Here is an 8,310-nt window from a genome sequence, read left to right on the forward strand (position 1 = left end):
GCCACTTTTGAATTAATGAGTGTACTCGTTGCATTATTTTATGATTCGTATTCAGAGACAGACAGACAGACAGACAGACAGAGACTGACAGACAGACAAGCAGACAAACAGAGAGAGTCAAAGAGAGAGAGAGAGAGAGAGAGAGAGAGAGAGAGAGAGAGAGAGACAGAGTCGAAGAGAGAGAGGGAGAGTCCAAGAGAGAGAGAGAGAGAGAGAGAGAGAGAGAGAGAGAGAGAGAGAGAGAGAGAGAGAGTGAGTGAGAGACAGAGACAGAGACAGAGAGACAAAGAGAGAGAGAGAGAGAGAGCGACAGAGTGAGAGACAGAGTCTAAGAGAGAGAAAGAGAGAGAGAGAGAGAGAGAGAGAGAGAGAGAGAGAGAGAGAGAGAGAGAGAGGTGCTAGCCATATAAAGGGAAGCAATCAAAATAATAAAACCTGAGATAGGAAAAGACAGTTGTCGTGCTTGGATAACTGCTGATTTTGCTGCACATTCAAAACGACTAAGAAAGAAAATAGCATAGCAAATTCGCAGTACAGCTGAAATAAAACTTAAATTAATGAATAAAACAAGGAACTTAGTCGATAAATATCGACAGGGGGCGGACAAATGGTTTACATGTGAAATGTGTGTATATGGGTGTGGTTCTGAAACAAACAAACAAACAAACCATGTGAAACCCCCCCCCCCCCCCCCTCCAACCGCTCGCAGGCTGAACGTCTGACGTCACATGTCGCTTCGGGCTTTTCCAGAAGAACACCGCGTGTACATAATACACAATTCGATCGCGTAGCACTGCCAATGCACATTTTCGCAACGAAAACCGTGCTACTGTTTCTTGTGTGTTAAATCTGAAAGCAATATAAGTGAACGAACAATTGAAAACTGATATCACGTTACTAAACTCCCAAAAGTAATAAATTACTTCTGACTGCGGTACACAATACATTTTCAAAGCAATTTTTATTATTTTCAAGACATAAAAAATACAACGGAAAAAAAATGCAAGCAACAACAATTTTTTTTAAAGTACAGACTAAATACTGAAGCTCTCTATTTCTCTTTAGTATGTTGGATTCAGGTGTACTTACTCACAGTTGCAGACAGATACAGATTCAAACACGTGTCGAGCGTAAAACAAAAAGTGAAACTAGAGAATAACATGAACCTGAAAACTTTTAAAATATTTGTACCCAGCACCAAGAGAGATTATTGTAAAAAAAAAAAAATGTAATACAAAGTGTGTGAGTTCTACATAAGACAGGAGAATTTACATAGCAACAGAAAACATGCTTGTAAATCACTGAGCACCAACAGTTAAAAATCACTATCGCTCACCTCATGCAGACTGAAATGCAAACCTGCACACATACATACACACAAACAAGGGGGGAGCATCCGTGGACAGGCACTAATGATATGATCAACTGCATATGTAGCTAACTTTGCCCGTCTCACACCTTGTTAATGTTAGTGTCACTGGTACGCAACCTGTTCTTCATGCTCTACTCTTTCCACCCGCGCTGCACCTTGTCCATCATTGACATTGTCCTCAGCTTGTGGTGGACTCGGATTTAAAAAAAAAAGCAGGACAGCATTTTCGAAAACATCTTCTTGCACTTTCAAAGAAATGTCAAATGCATAAACTGTGTCATAAAAAAGCACAGGCACTGTATCATTGATTTGGCACTGTTGCAGAAAGTCCTTGTCATCAGCTTTCATTTTGGCAGAGCAAGCGACACCCACAGTCCGACGAAACATGTCCTGCATGTCAAGGAACATTTGCACAATGTTGTCTTTGACAAATGTCAGTCCTCCTCGGTTAAGCACCGTTGTCATGTCAGTTGAAGAATCACAATCACTTTCTGACAGCTCACTGAACCTCAGTGCTTCTAAACAGCGCAGTTTCTCGTATCTGTATGCACCTTTCTTGAGGCCCCAAACTTTCTTTTTTAGTTTCTTCACCACACTCCCAGCAACATACCTGATCACATCCTTCCTCACACACTGGCACCGGTCGGTCATTCGCGTTGTCTTCCTGTTTGCACCCATAGGTTGCTTCGACCAGCCTTTCAAACATCCTGAGGCAAATGGAAGCTGATGCATGAGTCGACTTGGTGACCTCTGTAATGCTTGCATGGCTTGCGTAGTACAATGAGTGAGCCTTTTCCTTGGCCGCGTTCCGGAACTTCCCTCGTAGACCAAGGCATGACTCAAACACCTGAAGTTTGTCCCGAAGAACAGCACCTGTCAAACAGACCACAAAGTCTTACACTTGAACACATACAATAGAACCACCTTTGTATTACCTCAAACAATCTGAGAAAGCGGGTCTTTAAAAGGAGGCAGTCTTAAAATGAAGGAAAATTTACAGAAGTTATGCACAGACAAACTGACAAAATAACGATGGGTTAAAACCAGAACCATCTAACTGGATTTCCACCATTTTGAGAAATGGCCACTTGAAGATTTCAACCCCTTATAACAAATAGTAAACACAGGATTGTAGCCCTCATATTTTACACACTTGACTTAGAGGTAACACTGGTCATGCACACTAGTAATCAATTTAATTGAACAACTTTTTCATATGCAAAAAAGGTATAATTTGTTCTGCTTCCAGAATACACTCCTGCTCTTTTCTCAGTTCTGGAGCTAGAAAAGCCCAGTGCACCATAGCTGCTTCTGACTTCCACACAGACCCCACTGTGGCCTGTGCTACAGCAGTCAGAAGCAGCCTCCTCACACATAGCATGTTCTGCTTCCAAGCAAAGCTTATACTGTACATTAGTTCAAATCGTTTTTCAAAGTTTATTACCGTCATAAACAAACAAATGTCAAGTCACTTGCAAAAATATCATCAAGGACTCATGTATTCATTCATTGTGTGGCCTAATGAACGCAACACGCATAAATAAAAATTAAATTGCCGGTACTTTTCATAGCGAAAAAAACCCACAACACACACACAAAACTCTCTCTGAAATCATTACACTTTTTTTTTTATTGTGTTTTTCAAGAAATCCCAACGGTAATCTTATGTTGTATCAGCTCATATCGTTTTGCGTTACGCACAAAAACTACAAACCCAATAACACTAACAACAAACCAAACGAACAAAGCAGCAAACAAGCAAGCAAACAAACGAATAAACACAAGGCTGAAGGCGCATTTTAACCACACAATGCAACTGGTAACAAAATCACGAGCTTTAGATCCTGACTGCATGCTCTGTTCATTATCAAGAAAACAAATAGGCATTCTTACCTTTTGTTGTACTTTCCTCTTCACAAAAATGTTGTGCAGAAAGGTCGAAATAAATAATACACATTTTGCACTTTTAACAGTCGACCTCCTGTACTGCTTTTGTCTTAGCCGTTTGACCAGTTATTCCTGTGTAAAATTCATCTCTGAGTGTCTTCGCTTTTCGAACACACCTTTTCCCGTAGTCCCGGGTTGCAGAGTCTTTAAGTTCGGCTGAACTTCTTCTCATGAGGTGTCACATAGGATGCTTCCTTCATCGATGACAGAATTTTCTTTGTTGGGGTTCCATAAACAGATGGAAGAGATGCTGTGGTAGTTTCACCTTAACCGGGAGCAGTGTCTGACATATATACTACAAGCTGATGTGAATACACCTACAGGGTAACAGAAACTGTGGAAGCACACACAGGAGAAAGATGTACAGGAGTTGCATGGGTAGCTTGATTCATTTTTGAGGGGTGGAATCACAATCAGCAAGTATTGGAGTTGATGCATGACTCGAACAGGAGGATAACCCCCATTCACCATGTTCTCAAAACTGAGGATCTTCAATTGAAGAAACAGCACAATCGTCATATTTTGGGGTAGATTTTGCCAATGGAGACGCATCAAAGTCATCAGGTTTCACTTTTAGCATTGGCAGAAAGGAGATTATGCAACCGTAATCCGTGAATCCGAAGGACAGTCTCCTGAAATGCATGGTGCTTCTTACTTGCCTGGACGGCCTGATTCATCTCCTTTCAAACAGCGTCTGCAAAAGACATGGATACTATGAATGTTATCTCCTTTGAACAGGCAATTACTACATGTACTTCTATTTTAAAATTATTAACCGATAATTAAAAAAAAAGGTAATTGCCTCCGTATTATCGCTTCTGCGTTAAAACTTTGGATAATTTTCGTGTTTCTATTCACACAAAGTAACAAATGAAACATTAGTACTTGATTACACTCTGACCACTCATGCTCATCAGTTTGACATTGTGATAACCTCTGAATAACAAAATATATTAGAGTCAATTAAACTGACAAAATCCATCAACCAAATCATTCATTTATCCATCTTTACAAGCATACACAAATACTGTAAACACTCACTTACATTTTTTAATTTTTTAACAAACACTAAAGAGCTGCATGGATACACTACAACATTAAGGCATGAGCACATGCACACACCGTCACACACAAACACACACTGACACAAACAAACACACACGCGCGCAAGAACATTCACGCTGAAACAAACACATTTACCTGCCTGTGTTTTACAATTAGGAAAACAAAACACAAAAAGCTAGGAATCAGTTTGCAGATACAGGATTTAGACTGAATCAGAAGGTTAATCCCCTATATATTTTAAAAAGGAATCTGAATTTCAGCTTTTATGGTCTGTTCAAATGGGGAAAAAACATAATACATGAAGATACTCACTTGAATCTGTGTCCTGACTCGAGCAACAGCCAAATTGACTGTACAGCAGATGTAAAAATGGCAGAGAGCTGTTCTCTGTTCAAGTGTTTTCAGAAAGTGGACCATCCTTTTGTCAGTTTAGCACACCCCCCCCCCACCCCACCCCACCCCCTTGCACCCACTTTACCACCAACCCCCCTCCCCGGCCCCAACCCCCTTATTACCACCCTCCTCCCTCAATATCAAGGGACTGCAATCTTTCCTAATTCATTCTTCATACACTCTTTATCACAGGAAAGTTAATTGTGTTTAAAACCTGTACATCCGGAGTCAGGAATTCGGATACTGACACTTGACAGGTGTCACTGACCTGTTTTAGTTCCCACAGTCTATCAAATTCCTTTTTCTGTCGACAGCAGACTCTACTACTGCTAGTTACACTATTCTGTGTGCTGGAGGAAATCCTACACCACACAGAAAGGGTCAAGACCAGATACCACTACCACTAATGTGCCCTTATCTGGCTGCGCTGAGAACAGGAAAAGTGACTGTGACACAGCAAGCAGAAGAGGTCAGGTTACGATGGCTGCATCTGGCTCGCAGTGAAACACTCCCCTTTCCCCACAGGCCTCAGTTGCAGAACAGACTAAACTGAACTTAGTATACGTTCTGCTTCCAACCTGGATGGAGTTAGAGGGAATTCTGCTTCCAAGATGAGCAGGAGAAATGCTTGGAGCCAGAACAAATTATGATTTATAAAAACGCAATTATGCAAGATTTTCAAGAATCCTGCACAGAAAGTGAGAATCATGTTACCATAAGTCAAATAACTATACAGTTGCAAAACATGTTATTTTGAGGTAATTGGTTCTGGTTTTAGCCCATCGATAAGGTCTTAAAAGGGAGGGATTATCAAATTGGGGGGGGGGGGGGGGGTGGTCCACTGTATATATATATATATACAATAATAGATTTTTATTAGTCCATATCTTGGGATAATTCCCTGCCTCGTATAACTTTAAAAGAAAGGCAAACACACACACCATTGTATCCAAAAAGAACACTTGCACATTGACAAGTCTGGAATGTGTACGCGAATGATCAACAATAATTACACGTATGCCATACAGGGAGCACTGCTTACTTGTCATGTATATATGACAGCTTATTCTCAGCGTAACTGAATAACTTGAAATTTAAACTTGAAATTGTTTTACATTATAAGCAAAAGTGAAAACACTTCTCGAACAAAATTGTATTCATTCATACAGTGTTTCCCTAAACACTTACAGTCCAAGGTTTTAACATGGCTTCACAGATCAGCTGACAGGCATTCATTTTCTGCAATCTCACTGCACACCTCTTCCAAAAGTGGAACTGTCACCTGTTGACATTTAAAAACACATGTAAATGTACACACAGTGACACAATAAAAAATCATGCGTAATGAGAATTATCCAAAAATATTATATGATGCACTGGTGTCAAATGTGTTATGGTATTTTATGTTATCACAGAATCTAAGTCTTGAAAAATACACATGTTCACACAAAAATATGGCAAATACCACATGAGACTGAAATATACACAAATCTGCAGTAACTTGACTGAGAAATCACAAGCGGGTGTAGTTGTAGGCATCACAATCACAAGACAAACAAATTCTGCCTTTATGTTTAATATTTTTCAACAATAAATGTTGCAAATGTAACGAATAACTTCTCACCTTTTGTGAAATAATACTTTGAGCTTGACACACTTCTGACTGTACAGGGGTTTTCATCAACAACAAAAGTGGTGCTTGCTTCCTGAAACAAAATTATTCAATGATGAAAAGAACTGAATGTGGCAGTGTTCAAAGTGATATTCAAACTTGTATACAACTATCAGTACCTATACTGTAAAACGAGAAGGCTATAGTATGTCACTATGTGTCATTCAGTGTTTTGTGCTGTAACAATGAAATGCAATCAATGCAAGTTCTTGTAGTCTAGAAATAAATACAACAATAATTTCAATTGAAACCACAAACTAGTCAAATAAATTGTGTAAATAGTTGGACAAAGAGATGCTTATTAACCCAGGGAAATAACAGGATTTCTTAGCAAAACTTTCCCAACCCAATTACCTGATTCAGTCCGGCTTTTCTGCTTTTAACACTTACTTTCAGTTTCACTAGAATATATCACAACTACAAGAATAACAATGGAACAGGAATGAGATTTTGTTTTGTTTTTGTAAACTACATCAGGATTTAACTAGTTTGGAAGCTCTGCTTACATACAAAATACAGACAGTGACGTTCAATCGTGGTGGCTGATCAGATCAGTGCACTGACTGAGACGGACGATTCGATTTGATCGCTTCACCACGCCTTTCCAACTATGTGCTCCCATACAGTTTTGGTAGATACATGCTTGTGCAAGTATGTTATTAGTATTACCAATATGAATCTTATTTTCCTTTCGATGGTCAGTTTTACTCACCTCTGTAACGGCAGTCACCTCTGCGAATGCTGTCGAAGAATCTAACCGAAAGTAAACATTCTGGGAATCTACGCGCATCGGCCTTGACGCAAGTTCAATACTGAGCCAATGAGCGCCGCGCGGCGCGGCGATCCAGTCTATCTCTTTTGAGGCCTTGCAAGGTTTTGACGGCAACAATAATTGTTGTAGTTCTCTAAGACTTTATTTCTGTTTGATTTGTAATATGTTGGGAAGACATATTTATCAATTGATCAACAAAATAAAACATAATAAAAAACGACACAACGTACGTACATTGTTAAAATTATTATTGGCCAACGTTGAACATTTAACGAAGGCCTCAATCTTCCCGCACCGTGGACCAGATTAGTCTAGTAGGTGCTTGATTTTGGTATTTTGATTTTACATAACATTAAACCTGTCTTGGGGTTTATGGTCATGGCAACAGCCATAATTAAATTATATCATGTATAATATTACATTTCAGCATATTTGAATTACATGTCATCATACCAAACTGTCATACATTTTTATTCCCACATCATTCTGATTGATCACAACCAAACCTACTATCAGTGGACACATCCAAATGTAAGCGCCTGTTCTTGACAACTTTTATTCGATCTAAAAATAGCAACTTGCTGGGTCCTTTGTCGCCAACAGACACTGTTTGGCCTGTAGGTAAAATGTACAATGTATTTTCTGATTTGTGCACAAAAGCTTTTTTTCTTTTTTTCTTTTTTTTAACATAACAATGTTTAATGTCACTGTATGTTTAAAAGACCATGGTCATATTTGTAAAAAAAATGTTAAATTAGAAAATAAATAACATTTTGGTTCATGATTTTTCCTACACCTGTGCTGAAAATAAGAAATAAAAATGTCGGTATATAAGTCACTCAAATACAGCATGCTATGAATGGCTCGGTTTGAGTTTGTTGCAGTTGAGACCCTGCACAATGCGACGTATCATGTTTTTGTTGAACAATTTGTGTTACTGTGTTACACAAACTCTGTGATGACCAATTTTGACGTCACCCCTCCCATAGGGTGACGGATTTCACAACTTTCTACAGATGAACAATGTTGCCTTCACCCATCCCATAGGGTGACGGATGTCACAACTTCCTGTGTACACAAACTGATGAC

At 39.2% G+C, this 8,310-nt stretch overlaps 1 long non-coding RNA gene across 1 annotated transcript; it reads right to left on the reverse strand.

Annotated features, from left to right (window-relative positions):
- Positions 1–1,215: 1,215 nt before the first annotated feature.
- Positions 1,216–8,065, reverse strand: LOC138947621 (uncharacterized). Its single transcript, XR_011449734.1, has 4 exons — positions 7,162–8,065; positions 6,402–6,483; positions 5,966–6,059; positions 1,216–2,245 (listed from the first exon to the last, which is right to left on the reverse strand). It is a non-coding gene; the product is annotated as an uncharacterized lncRNA (long non-coding RNA).
- Between the last annotated feature and the right edge of the window lie 245 nt (positions 8,066–8,310).

The sequence above is a fragment of the Littorina saxatilis genome, linkage group LG14 (assembly GCF_037325665.1).
Source record: "Littorina saxatilis isolate snail1 linkage group LG14, US_GU_Lsax_2.0, whole genome shotgun sequence".
In the NCBI taxonomy this organism is placed as follows: Eukaryota; Metazoa; Mollusca; class Gastropoda; order Littorinimorpha; family Littorinidae; genus Littorina; species Littorina saxatilis.